The sequence below is a fragment of the Equus przewalskii genome, chromosome 9 (genome assembly GCF_037783145.1).
Source record: "Equus przewalskii isolate Varuska chromosome 9, EquPr2, whole genome shotgun sequence".
Taxonomy (NCBI): Eukaryota; Metazoa; Chordata; class Mammalia; order Perissodactyla; family Equidae; genus Equus; species Equus przewalskii.
The window spans coordinates 54,943,641-54,959,085 of record NC_091839.1 but is presented as its reverse complement, the minus strand read 5'-3'; the positions used below and the strand labels follow the sequence as shown (position 1 = coordinate 54,959,085).

The 15,445-nt window shown below is 37.6% G+C and overlaps 1 protein-coding gene across 5 annotated transcripts in view; it reads right to left on the bottom strand.

The window, feature by feature from the left end:
• LIN28B (lin-28 homolog B) overlaps window positions 1-15,445 on the bottom strand; it is a 150,766-nt gene that overhangs the window by 68,145 nt on the left and 67,176 nt on the right. The window lies entirely within an intron of this gene.

Genomic DNA, 15,445 nt, shown 5'->3' with positions numbered 1-15,445 from the left:
ATCTTCAAACCCTTTCATGACTTTCTAGAGCAAATACAGGTACTCTTTTTCCAGTCCTCCAATTATACACGGCATATATCACCATGATAACACTTATCATACTGCATTATCATATGTCTGTTGATTAAAAAGGCTACAAACTTCCTGAAACGAAGTATCATAATTTTTCATTTACATCCCCATGCCTAAAACCATCCCTGAAACATAGCAGGTGCTCAATATATATTCAAGGCAGAGGAGGAGAATCCAGGTGGTGGAGAACAAAGGAAAGAGGGAGGGAGGGAGGGATGCAGGACAAAGTAGCTGTGATTTTCTCTCTTTTAGATGAGGATTTTGAAAGACTCAAGGTGTAATGTGATGAATGGTGGAATCAGGACTCAAACCCAGATCTTTGACACCAAAAGCCCTTGTATACCATGATGCCTAGTCTAACATTCTCCAGAATATTTCAATTGTACCTCAACATCATAATCACAATATCAAGGTTTAGAATCTTGAAGCTATAGGACTCTCGCAGGCCTCCCTACTCAACTCATGCTCATCTTTTATTCTTTTAATTGTTTTGTTTCACTTTTTTAAATTTTCTGTAAAACTTCTTAGCTGATACAATGAATTGTAAGAAATTAATCCTTTTATTGTAGGACATCTAATTTTATTGTTTCTCTTTGAAAATAAGAGGTACTTAATACATGATGGCTACAAAGGAAATTTTTTAAAATCCTATCAAATCTAAGCTTCAATGATATTCATGCTTCATCACATTGAAAGAATTCTATATTTCAATTAGATCTCACTTACAAAAAATACATCTTGGGGCTGGCCCCATGGCTGAGTGGTTAAAGTTCCACACACTCCACTTTGGCAGTTTGCAGGTTTGGATCCCGGGCATGGACCTACTCCACTCACCAGCTATGCTGCAGAGGCTTCCCACATACAAAATAGAGGAAGGCTGGCACAGATGTTAGCTCAGGGCTAGTCTTCCTCAAGCAAAAAGTAAAGAGGAAGATTGGCAAAGGATGTTAGCTCAGGGCAAATCTTCCCCACCAAAAAATGAAAATCTCAACATGGTGCTGGACAAACTGGACATCCACATGCAAAAAAACAAAAAAAGATTCTACACAGTTCCTACACCTTTCACAAAAATTAACTCAACCTGAATCACACACTTAAATTTAAAATACAAAACTATAAAACCCATAGAAGATATGATAGGAGAAAACCTAACAACCTTGGGTATGGCCATGACTTTTCAGACACAACATTAAAGGTATGATCCATGAAAAAAATAATTGAATAGCTGGACTTCATTAAAAGTAAAAACTTCTGTTCTGCAAAAGACAACATTCAGAAAAGAAGATAAGGCATAGACTGAGAGAAAATATGTGCAAAAGATACATCTGATAAAGGATTGTTATTCAAAGTACATAAAGAACTCTTAAAACTCAACAATAAGAAAACAAACTCCTTCATTAAAAAATAGGCCAAAGACCTTAACAAACACCTCACCAAAGAAAACATACAGATGGTAAATATGCTTAAGAAAAGATGCTCCACATCATGTGTCATCAGGAAGATGTAAATTAAACCAACAATGAGATATGATTATACGTCTATTAGAATGGCCAAAATCTGGAACACTGACAACATCAAATGCTGGTGAGGATATGTAGCAACAGAACTCTCAATCAGGGCTGGTGTGAATGCAGAATGGTGCAGCCACTCTGGAAGACAGTTTGGCAATTTTTTAACAAAACTAAACATACTCTTATCATACAATCCAGCAACTGTGCTCTTTGGTATTTACTCAAAGCAGGTGAAAACTTACATCCAAACAAAAACACACATACGAATGTCTATAGCAGCTTTATTCATAACTGCCAAAACCTGGAAGCAACCAAGATGTCCTTGAGTACATGAACTGATAAATACACTGTGGCACATCTAAACAATGGAATATTATTTATCACTGAAGAGAAATGAGCTACTAAGCCAATGAAAAGACATGGAGGAACCTTAAATGCATATTACTAAGTGAAAAAAAGCCAATCTGAAAAGGCCACGCATTTTATATTCTAATTATATGACTTAGTGGAAAAGGTAAAACTATGGAGAAAGTAAAAAGAATTGGGGTTGGGGTGGTGGTGAAGGAGTAGGGCACAGAGGGTCTTTAGGGCAGTGAAAATACTTCATTAAGATACTATAATAATGAGTACATATTATACATGTGACCAAACCTATAGACTATACAACACCAAGAGTGAGCCATAATATAAACTATAGACTTGGAGCGATTTTGATGTGTCAATGTAGGTTCATCAATTGTAACAAATGCACCCTCTGGCAGGGGATGTTGATAATGGGTGAGGCTATGCGAAGGTGGGAGCAGCGGGTACAGGCATACCTCAGAGATACTGCAGGCTTAGTTTCGGACCACCAGGATAAAGCAAATATCACAATAAAGTGAGTCCCACTAATTTTATGGTCTCCCAGTGCATATAAAAGTTATGTTTACACTATACTGTGGTCTATTATGTATGTAGCAACATTATGTCTAAAAAAACAATGTACCTACCTTAACTAAAAAATACTTTATTGCTAAAAAATGCTGACCATCATCTGAGCGTTCAGCCAATACTAATCTTTTTTGCTGGTGGAGGGTCTTGCCTCAATGTTGACAGCTGCTGACTGATCAGGGTGGTAGTTGTTGAAGGTTGGGATCTGTGGCAATTTCTTAAAATAAGACAACAATGAAGTTGGCCACATCAAGTGACTCTTCCTTTAACAAATGATTTTTCTGTACCATGTGATGATGTTTGATAGCATTTTACACAGAGTAGAACTTTTTTCAAAATTGGAGTCAATCGTCTCAAACTCTACTGCTGCTTTATCAACTAAGTTCATGTAACGTTCTAAATCTTTTGTTGGTATTTCAACAGTCTTCATTCACAGCATCTTCATCAGGAGTAGATTCTATCTCAAGAAACCACTTTCTTTGCTCATCCGACTTCTTATCTGTTAAAGTTTTACCACAAGATTGCAGCAATTCAGTCACATCTTCAGGTTCCATTTCTAATTCTAGTTCTCTTGCTATTTCCACCACATGTGCAGTTACTTCCACCACTGAAGGCTTGAACCCCTCAAAGTCATCCAGGAGGGTTGGAATCAACTTCTTCCAAACTTCTGTTAATGTTGATATTTTGACCTCTACCTGATTCACAAATGTTCTTAATGGCATCTAGAATGGTGAATCCTTTCCAGAAGGTTTTCAATTTATTTTGCCCAGATCCATCAGAGGAATCACCATCTATGGCAGCTATAGCCTTATGAAATGTATTTCTTAAATCATAAGATTTGAAAGTCGAAATTATTCCTTGATCTATGGGCTGCCCAACAAATGTGTTCGCAGGCATGAAAACAACATTAATCTCATTGTATATCTCCATCAGAGCTCTTGGGTGACCAAGTGCATTGTCAATGACCAGTAATATTTTGAAAGGAATCTTTTTTTCTGAGCAGTAGGTCTCAACAGTGGGCTTAAAATATTCAGTAAACCATGTCGTAAACAGATGTGCTGTCACCCAGGCTTTGTTCTTCCATTTATAGAGCACAAGCAGAGTAGATTTAGCATAATTCTTAAGGGCATGAGGATTTTCAGAATGGTAAGTGAGCGCTGGCTTCAACTTAAAGGTACCAGCTGCATTAGCCCCTAACAAGAGAGTCAGCCTGTCCTTTGAAGTTTTGAAGCCAGGCACTGACTTCTCCTCTGCACCTATGAAAGTCCTAGATGGCACCTTCTTCCAGCTATTTCAACTATATTGAAAATCTGTTGTTTAGTGTAGCCACCTTCATTAATGATCTCAGCTAGATCTTCTGGAGAACTTGCCACAGCTTCTCCATCAGCACTTGCTGCTTCACCTTGCACTTTTATGTTATGGAGACAGCTTCTTTCCTTCAACCTCATGAACCAATCTCTGCTAGCTTCAGACTTTTCTCATGTAGCTTCCTCACCCTTCTCAGCCTTCATAGAATTGAAGAGAGTTAGGCCCTTGCCCTGGGTTAGGCTTTGGCTTAAGGGAGTGTTGTAGCTGGTTTGATCTTCTATCCAAACCACTAAAACTTCCTCCATATCAGCAATAGGCTGTTTTGCTTTCTTATCATTTGTGTGTTCACTGGAGTAGCACTTTTAATTTCCTTCAAGAACTTTTTCTTCGCATTCACAACTTGGCTAACTGGTGCAAGAGGCCTAGCTTTCAGCCTGTGTCTGCTTTTGACATGCCTTCCTCACTGAACTTAATAATTTCTAGCTCTTGATTTAAAGAGAGAGGTGTGCAACTCTTCCTTTCACTTAAACACTTAGAGGCCATTGTAGGGTTATCAATGGCCTAAACTCAATATTGTTGTGTCTCAGGGAATAGGGAGGCCAGAGAAGAGGGAGAGAGCTGGAGAATGGCCAGGTGGTGAAGCAGTCAGAACACATACATCATTCATAATAAGTTTGCTATCATATATGGGCACGGTTCACGGAGTGGAAAACAATTACAACAGTAACATCAAAGATCACTGATCACAGACCACCATACCATACTATAATAATAGTAGAAAAATTTGAAATATTGTGAGAATTACCAAAATGTGACATAGAGACATGAAGTGAGCAAATGCTGTTGAAAGAATGGCGCCGACAGATTTGCTCGACACAGGGTAGCCACAAACCTGCAATTGTAAAAAATGCAGTATCTGCAAAGTACAATAAAGGGATGTTCAATAAAATGAGGTATGCTGTATACGGGAAATCTCTGTACCTTCCTCTCAATTTTGCTGTGAATCTAAAACTGCTCTAAAAAATAGTCTTAAAAAAGGGGCATAACTTACAATGTCATGGAAATAAATAACAATGACTGATTTTTTAAAAATACATCTCTGATTTTACTTGGCAGTGGTAGACTATCAAGTCTATGTACATTATGAAAAATTTAAGGATGTATACTGTAAACCTAGGGCAGTGTTTCTCCACCTGTTTCTCATTATGCCCCTCATAAGGAGCCTTTTTTCCTATTTGCCTCCCCCCATGAAATTTCAATAACACAGATATACTGAATATTTGTTTATGTTCTGTGGCTCTTTGGAGGGCCACAAACCATGTCATATTTAGGAGGTTTTTGCTCCCCACCCTCAAATCCAAGTTTCACCCTCTTGTGATCTCCTCCTCTTTGAGAATGCACGCCTTAGAGCAACGACTAAAAGTAATATAGAAAAGCATAGTTAAAAAGTTAACAGATGAGCTAAAATGGAACTTTAAAAATAACATATCAGCAGATAAGAAGACAGAAATGGAAGAAAAGAGATAAAATAGAAAACTTAAAAAAAAGAGGATGGAAAGGACACACCACCAAAACAATAAGCAACGAGAGGCCTACAGCTGTGTTAATAACAGTAAAAGTGATTTCAAGTCAAACAGTATTACCAAAAATGAAGAACGAATTATTTCTTTTCATAATGAAATAATTATTTCATTTCATAATAGTAATAGAGCTTGGGAAACATAAATCAATAACTGACAGAATTATAAAGAGAACTAGACAAATACTAATCATATTTGGAGGTTTTTTATAGGCAACTCTCAGCAGTTGACAGAACTAGAAAAAAAGCCACTTAGGACAAAAGAAGATCTTAAAAACCATTATTAACCATTTTGCCCTAATTGACATTTATACATATATACACAAACTGCACCCATCAACTGCCAATATAACTTTTTGCAATTCCACGTGGCCCATTCACCAAAATAGACCATAAGCTGAGCCATTAAAAAAGTCTCAATATATTTCAGAACATCTTAAAAAGTATATTCTCTAGTTAAAACAGAATTAAAATAGAAACCAATTATCAATAAGATAAACAAGTACAAATATTTGTAATTAAAGAAGATACTTTTGATGAACCTGATAGATGAAAGAAGAAATTACAAGGAAATTCAAAATTTTAATGATAATGAAAAATACAACATATCAAAATTTGTGAGAGGTTGCTAAAATTATCCATAAAGGAAAATTTACAGATTTAAATGCTTATATTAGAAAAAAAAAAGGAGGTCTCAAATCAGTGTGAGAGTTTCATCTTAAGAAGCTAGAAAAAAAGAGCAAAGCAAATCCAAAGTTAGTAAATGGAAGAAAATAATATGAGTATAAATCAATAAAATAGGGGGAAAAATACAGATAATGAAGAAACCCAAAAATCAGCGCTTTCAACAGAATTGACAAACCCCTAGGGTAGACTAATAAAAAGAGGACACAAATTACCAAAATCAGGAATCAAAGAGGGCCTATCATTACCAATCCTAGAGACATTAAAAGGATAATAAAGGAATACTATGAATAAATGATTGCCAATAAAACTGACAACTTAGCAGAAATGGACAATTCTTTGAAAATTAAGGCAACAATTGAAAGAGAAAATAAAGTAAAATTCAACAAAACCTCTTAGCAAACTAGGAAAGAAAAAAACATCCACAATCCAGTAAATGACATCTATGAAAAACCCAAAGCTAAATCAAACTTAATAATGAAATACTGAAAACTTTCCTGCACAGATTACGAATAGGGCAAGGATGCTCACTCTTGCTATCTCTATTAAACATTGTGCTGAAGGTTCTAGTCACTGCAATAAGGAAAAAACAAAAAGGCAGAAATATATTTGGTCTTTGTCCCACTTTCCGGCACAGAGCTCCTAAAGCCATTGGAATTTCCTAAAGGTGTCTTTTGTTATGTTAATGAGGTGACACAAGGAAAGCACCAGGGGAACCAACCAAGTGATTAGAGGGTTGGAACTTTCAGTCCCAACTCCCTGACCTCTGGGGATGGGAGAGGGGCTGAAGATTCAGTTCAATTTCCAATGGCCAATGGTTTAATCAATCATGCCTTCATAATGAAGCCTCTATAAAATTCCAAAAGGTCGGGTTCAGAGAGCTTCTAGGTTGATGAACAAGCAGAGGTGCTGGGAGAGTGGTGTGCCTGAAGAGGGCACAGAAGCCCTGGGCACCTTCCCACATGCCTTGCCCTATGCATCTCTTTCATCTGGCTGTTCCCGAGTTATATACCCTTATATAGCAAACCAGTAATCTAGTAAGTAAAATGTTTCTCTGAGTTCTGTGAGCCCTTCTAGCAAATTAATCAAACCCAAGGAGGGGGTTATTGGAACCTCCAATCTATAGCCATTTGATCAGAAGCACAGGTGACAAGGTGGACGTGTGACTGGCATGTAACGTGGAGGGAGAGGAGTCTTAGGACTGAGCCCCTAACCTGTGGGATCTGATGCTAATTCCAGACAGATCGTGTCAGAATTGAGTTGAATTGTAGGACACCCAGCTGGTATAGGAGACTTACTTGGTAATATGGGAAAAAAATTCACAAATCTGAATTGGAATCAATTTTATGGAGCAACTAGAACTCTCACACATTATTGGCAGGAGTATAAAATGGCATATCTACTTGGGAAAAGTTTCACAATTTCTAACAGAATTAAATATATGCCTGTCCTATAACCCAGTATTTCCCCAAGAGAAATGAAAACACATGTTGATCCAAAGACACGTATGCAAATGTTTATAACAGGTTTATCTATAATAGCTAAAAACCAGAAACAGTGTAGATATCTTTCAATAACAGAACAGATATTATGCTAACACAAATTATGCTATGTACATATAATAGAAGACTACCGAGTAACAAAAATGAATGAATTACTGGTATACGCATCACAATACTCGTCAAGAACCATAAAGGGTCTTTGATTTTACCTCAAAGACAAGCTAGATAATTAGCCTGCTAGAATTTCACAGATGCTGGGAGAAGGCACGGTACTACAGAGTCAGAGACAAGTGACAGTTTATTACACAGAACAAGAGCGGTAACCAGTTATCGATATTTCTGCACTGGTTCTACAAGCCCCCATTCCCACAGGGTGATGTGAAGAAGGTCAAATGAAACCTACACACGGAGGTTGCATTACAAGAAAGGAACCCTGGCCTGAGGGAACCTGAATTTTTTCTAATGGGCAGTAAGCATGCTTGCCCTTTACTCTGGTCTATGTTCCAAGGCAGTTTGCTACATAAACACCCTAAAAAAAGAAAGTCCTGAGGAAAGGAGAGTCAGTGCCTCAGTCACAAAGCGGGCAGCAATCTGAGACCACAGGAAAACTGCCTCCCAACAATACTGAGTGAAAGCAGCTTTATACAAAGAGGACAGACTGTGCGATTCGATTCATTGGAGCTTCTACAACAGACAAAACTAATCTATGGTAGGAAAAAAATTAAAATAGTTGTCGCCTGTGGGTGAGCGGGTGTGTAGACGGACTGAAGAGGGACACAAAGGATCTTTCTGGAGTGATGATAATGTTCAATGTCCTGAGAGTACTTCAGGTTACAAAAGTGGAGACAGTTGTCAAAGTTATTGACTAGCGCACTTAAAATTTTTGCATTTCACTGGTCTATCAATTCTATCTCACAAAAGATATTGAACTCTAGTTAATGATATGCATGCTGAAGGACCTAGGGGGCAGTGTATTGATGCCTGCAACTTCTTCGGAAATGCATCAAAAAGATAGATTAATGGATTGACAAAGAGGTAACAAATGCAGAGCTATGTGAAAAAGCAAGTATAGGAAAAGGTTAATTATACAATGTACATGTTGGGTATAATGCTATTCACTGTTAAAATTCTTTCAACTTCTTTGCAGGTTTCAAGTTTTTCATTCAAGAATCTTGTAAAAATACATCTTTTATTTATTTACTGATTAAAGATTGGCACCTGAGCTAACATCTGTTGCCAATCTTTTTTTTTCTTCTTCTTCTCCTCAAAGCCCCCCAGCACATAGTTGCGTATTCTAGTTCTAGGTCCTTCTGGTTGTGCCATGTGGGACACTGCCTCAGTATGGTTTGATGAGCAGTGCCATGTCTGTGCCCAGGATCCAAACCAGCAAACCCCTGGCTGCCGAAGGAAAGCACGCGAACCTAACCACTTGGCCATTGGGCGGGCCCCTGTAAAAATACATCTTTTGACACAGAGATACTTTATGAATGAGAGATATCTTGGCATACTTAAATTTAACTCTTGTGTGTGTGTGAGGAAGAATGGTCCTGAGCTAACATCTGTGCCAATCTTCCCCTATTTTATGTGGAATGCGCCACAGGGTGGCCTGACGAGTGGTCCTAGGTCCCTGCCCAGGATCCAAACCTGCAAACCCCAGGCTCCTGAAGCAGAGCATGCAAACTTAACCACTATGCCACCTGACTGGCCCTTAAATTTAAATTTTAAAAAAGAAATAAGTTGAAATTGAAGTTATAATAATATTTATAAAGTATTCAGTAAAACCAGCATGTTCATGACACTATATTGGACATTACCAAGAAATTTTAGAAAATCAAATATTTCCTATAATTTCTAATTTACAATCTATTTTATTCTACTTGTATAATTGGAAAACGGGAGAAGGTGGATGGGAGGACAGAGAGAGAGGTGAATGAGAAGCAATGAATAAGGAACATGAATGGAAATAAGAATAATTGAATATAAGAACTTTGGAATGAATTCACAGAATTATTTTCAGAGTGTACACTGGGTTGCTGGGCTGATGCCTGAATTTGAAGGGCAGCAAGAAGGTGATTTAGAGAACAACACATGGGAGCCTAGGTCAGGAAACTAAAGAGAACAATTGACATGGAGATCCTGTTCTCATTTTTAGCATATTTTCTGAGAGGAATTATACTTCATCCTTTCCTCCAAGACAGTCTCTGCCGTCTGCATGGAGCTGATTTGGCTTTGAAAATAGTTTGATATTCACCCTTTATTCCAACAATCCTTGATGGCGAGAGGTATTAGAAAAGATGAATCAAGGAGAAGCGTGCCCAACTCCTCTTTAGAATTGAGGGAAAAATTAGGAACTTCTCAAGCTGCACAGACAACAACAAAAATTCTAAACTTATCTTTTTGGCTTTATCCAATGCAAATAAAACAAAACAAAACAACACCAAAAACTCAGATTTCCACAGTTCCCCCTGCTCACCCCCATCTGAAGCCCCGTGGAAGAGCGATTTTTAAATTGTGCTATTTAAAAGAACTCCAAACTTCAGAAAAATCCTTCAGTGATTCTACAGTAATTGATTTGAGTTTCTCTCTTTTAGTATATTTTTAAAGTATCTTAAAATCCGTAACATACAATCTGGCCATATTATACTCTAAGTCAGGGAATCTTAACATGTTCCTTGGTACCACTAGGTTTACACATTTTTTAACTGTACAGATTTCAGAAGTTTCCACTGGTATCTTTCAGTGCATGTATTAAAACTTGTGCTTTTGATTTACAATAGCACAGCTCTGTATTGCTCGTTCATTAAAGCTTCTGGCTTGCTTATGGCCATTCACACAAAAAAAAATCAAACAAGCACAGTTACACTAGAGCACTAGAGTAACTAGTATCTAGTTACACTAGATACACAAATGTGGCAAGATCCAGGCACACAATGTAACTGTCAGCTGTTTATTAACAAGTGAACACATACCACGCTTTGTTATAATACCTTGAGAGTTCTTTATGGCTGAGTAACAGTGTGTGCGAAGTGAAAATGACTACCTTTAATGCTAGAAAGAGTTTTCTATTTCTTGACCAAAAGCAGGACATTTAAAAAGAACTGCGTTGAGTCATCAGACTCAAGATAAACAAGTTCCATTATACTAACAACAACGAACTCTTCAATTGTTTCCATCATGTGGATAGTTCCCAAAACTTTTGTAGAAAAATCATCATTCAAAGGCCAGCAAATATTATAACATTATTTGATGCTGTGGTCCTTATTTTCGAAAATGAAATGTTTTCAAATATACATGTGTTTCAAATAATGAAATTTAGCAAAGTGTACGGTTGCTGTCAAGAGACAGTGTCATTTTCAAATATAGAACAAAAGTGTCTGCTAATTTATTTTTAGTGTAAACTGAACAACTCAGCAGTTTGGAACACAAAATTATATCACTTAACCTACTGAACTGAATATAAGAGAAAAGTTTACTGATTTAGCAATGTGGTGTTACAATGTTACTGGGCTTACAAAGATAATGTTAGGAATAAAATTCAAACAAAGTTTGAACATAAAGCATGAAATTTTAAAATGTGACTGCAATTTTTTCTGACAGAAGAGTACTGACATATTTCAGGTATTTTTTTTTTTGATGACAATATAGAATAACAATTTTTAAAAAGATATATTTAAATATACACATGTTTATTTTCAACTAAGAAAAAGCTTTAACTAGCTGAGGAATCTGGTCATTTGAAACCAATGGACATTTATAATTCAAGGATGCAAGCAGTTGTTAAAGATTGCCAGCGACTCAACACAGAAACAAAAATGTCCTACAATTCTGTCAAGCTTCCGAATCTGCTTTTTCTTTTACGGAAACTGCTACTAAGGAAAATAGCTCCCATCTTTTATGAAATAGTAATGTTTTTATTTTCTCTACATTTACTGAACACTAATTTTCAGCAAGTTACCAGGGGTGAGTGGCAGTTCTTAAGTCACACAGCCATAGAATTTGAAGCTGGAAGGGAACTTAGACATCTCATTCTTGGAAGATGGGTAGATTGTAAAATCCATTAAAATAGCAAGAGCATAACATGCATAAGTGGAATGCCATTGTGGTAGCCATTACAGCTGTTACAAATAATCTGGTTGTCCTTTTCCTTCAGGGCAAACGGTAAGCTTGCATTTCACTACTGTCTTTTAAATTAGGCATGACCACGTGACTTGCTTTGGCCAGTGAAATGTGAGTAGAGGTGGCTTGGATACTTTTCATGTAGAAGCTTTCAGAGCTAGTACACCATCTGCCATATTCCCCTTTCCTGCCTCCACAATTAGGGTAGCAAGTTTCACGATGGAGCCTCCATTAGTCTGAGTCCTGATGTGAGGACCATGAGCAGAAGGCATTGCAGAACACATTGTACACATAGTACCAGAGAGAGAAAACCTTCATTGTGTATGTCACTGAAAATTTGAGATTGTTATCAAAGCATAACCTAGACTGCCCTGGGTGGTTGAGAAAAAGGAATCTAGAAGTGAATTGTGGCTACACGCAAAACCTAAAATATCTGATATTATCTTATGGGTTGGTGAGTGGGAGGCAAGGAAAATCATGGTGGATGGCAATCCATACTATGTAGTGTCAAAGCATTTAGCAAAACTGTCACATAACAAAGTATCTTGGTCACTCTTAAAAATAGACAGCTAAGAGTCACCAGACATTTCCACACGGGGAAAAGGAGCCAAACCAACAGAAAAAAAAAACCCAGAAAAAAAACAAAAACAGGAAAAAAAAAAAAGCCTGGAGAAAATAACATCATGTAGGGAGAAGAAATCTTAAAAAAACTGCAATTAACATCCTCAGATAGATAAAAGATTATATTGCATCCATGAAAGAAGTCAGTATTCTTCTGGAAACAAGAAAGGGCTCTTGGAAATTGAATATATTATTAGAGATACTAAAAACTCAACAGAAGTGTTAGAAAATTGGTTGACTACTCCAAAAAGAGCACAGAGGCAAAAATGATGAACAATAGGAGTGAAAGCTTAAAATAAAATATAGCATCCACCAGTAGGAGTTACAGAAAGAAAGAAATAAGAAGAGAAGACTTTGAGAATAGTTCCAAGAACAGAAGGACATGAGTTTTCAAATTGAAAAGATCAAGTCATGAAAAAAATTAATTTAAAAACCCTGCACATCAATGTGAAACCTCAGAACAACCCAGATTGGGGACAGGGGGTGGGGAGGGGGAGGCAGGAGGGGGTGGGGTCTAAAATCTCCTATGGAGAAAGAAAAAGAAGGTAGGGTCTTATAAAAAGGAACCAGAATCAGAATGGCATCTGACTCCTCAACAGCAACAATGAACACTAGAAGATAACAGAAAGATATTCTCAAAACTGAGAGAAGAGTATTTCTATATGAATTCTATACCTAGCCAAACTATCAGACACAAAGAGTCTTGAAAACTTTACCTCCTTAGTAGTACACCTTCTTAAGAACAGTTTAAGAATGTGTTCTATCTATCACAACATGGGAGAAAACCAAGACAGATGAAGACATGACATCCAGAAATAGTAAAGAGGCAAAGGAAATTCCCAAATGTGAATAAAGGAAAGCCTGGGAACAACAGCTGTCCAGTAGGACTGTACAGAACAACAAAGTTTAGACCGGAGCGAGAGTGTGGTAAGCTTGAGGAGGCAATGCTCCAAGAAAAAAAAAGGAAATCAGCAGATGATCTGAGATGTCTGAAGCTACTGAGTAGCTTCCCAGCTCTGCTGGAGATTTTGGAGACATATTAATGGTAAATAGAAAATTAGGAAAAAAAAAAAAGCAATTATTAACTCTAATAGCTGTTAAAAAAAAAAAAAAAGGAAAAGCAATCACAATATCCTGTGATTCCTCTGTGAACATTTATGTAGCTACAATAAAGTAAACACTAAATATTGATTTAATGAAAAATTGTGCTACATTTTTTTGAAGAACGGGGGGAACAGTGGTATAAAAGAACTGAATCTTCATCTTCTGCTGGAGGAAGTCTATAGATAATATCTGGGGAGAAAAAGAAACAGCACTATGAAACATGGTAGTAAATACCAGAGGAAACAGCGAGACAGTTTTAATTTAGTTTCCTGTATAAAAAAAACAGAAGTGGGGGTGGGAAGGAAAGGGGCATAGGATTGCTTTTCCTTTTTTCCTGCTAACCCTTATAAAACTATTTGTTCTAAGTATGATTTTTTAACTATCACTTTGATAAAATTAAATTTAAAAAACAAAATCAGAGAGATCTAAATTTACCACCTCCTCACCCATTTATTCCTCAGTCTTCGGGAAAGTGACCTCTGCCCCAAACTCTACAGAAAGGTCTCACTAAGGTCACCTGTGACCTCTTCGGTGTGAATCCAGGGGACCCTTCACTCTTATCATATTTGTCAGCTTTACAGCATTTGACATAAATCACTCCCTCACTGCCTTCGTGTCTGGGACCCTGAGGCCTAGTTTTCCTCCTCATGCCTCTGGTCGCTCCTCCTCAGTTACACCCATAAGCTGGTCTTTCTTGACTTTGAAGTTATCGTTGTTCTCTAATGTCCCATCTTGGCCTTCTCCTCACTACATCTGCTTTCCCCAGGATATTCTCTCTATTCCCTTAGTTTCAACTACTACTTATAACTCCCATTATAGTATCCCCAGCCTAGACTTCTCTCCTGAGCTCCAGCCTCACATATCTAACTGCTTAGTAAATATTTCCACATGACTTTCCCTCATTACGCCTAAAACTTAACTAACTCATATTCTCCACTACTACTACTAGTGAACACCTGTAATGCTTACACACCAGAAACTATTCTAAGCATTTTACACACATTAACTCATGTGCAAATGAAGCTAATGAAAAAATTAAGGCACAAAGAGACTAAGTAACACACCTATGGCTACAAAGCTAATAAATAAATGGCAAAGCCAGGATTTTAAGCCAGGCAGTCTTAGACACCTATATTACCTCCCTAGTCAATTCTTCTTAATGTATTCCTTACCTGATAAAAAGTCATCATCATCCACCCCATTGCTCGAGACAGAAAGCTCCATCTCCCCCAACCCCACATCAACCAGGCATCAAGTTCAACTAATACAGATCTTACTTCCATAACATCTGTGGGATCTGCTCCCTTCCTTCCATTTTCCTAATACAATTCTCCATCATTTCTCACTTAAACTGGAACAGTAGCTTCCTGCTGGTCGCTTTGCTTTCAATCCCTTCTCCACATTGTGAACATCCCGAAGCACAGATTAGCTCTTTCTCTCCCCATACCTGCACGTTACCCTGCTCACATACACAGGCTTCAAAGTTTCCAACATGTTCCTAGTGTTCAGCATGAAGTTTAACTTCTTAGTCCTTTATTTTTTAGCCTCTGCTTATATTCCTAGGCGTTAACTCTTCTACTCCTTCTCCATGCTTTAGCTATAGATCTCAAACACCAGGGTCTCTGCACATGCTACTAATTCTGCTTCGAATACCCCCCTACGCTTTCTTCTTCTCTACCTTGGCCAGGTCCTAGGTAGACAACCTTCCTTTCTGTTTTTTTGTTTGTTTGGTTTTTGTTTTTTTTGGTGAGGAAGATTGTCCCTGAGCTAACATCTGTGCCAATCTTCCTCTATTTTGTATGTGGGATGCCGCCACAGTGTGGTTTGATGAGCAGTGTGTAGGTCGCCCAGGATCCAAAACCATGAGACCTGGGTCGCCAAAGCAGAGCACACAAAACTTAACCACTACACCACCGGGCTGCCCCTTCTTCCTTTCTGTTTTATAATACCTGGTACACATCTATGACAGACTTTCCTACCTATTATTGTAATAACTTGTCTTTCCCTCTGAAGTGACC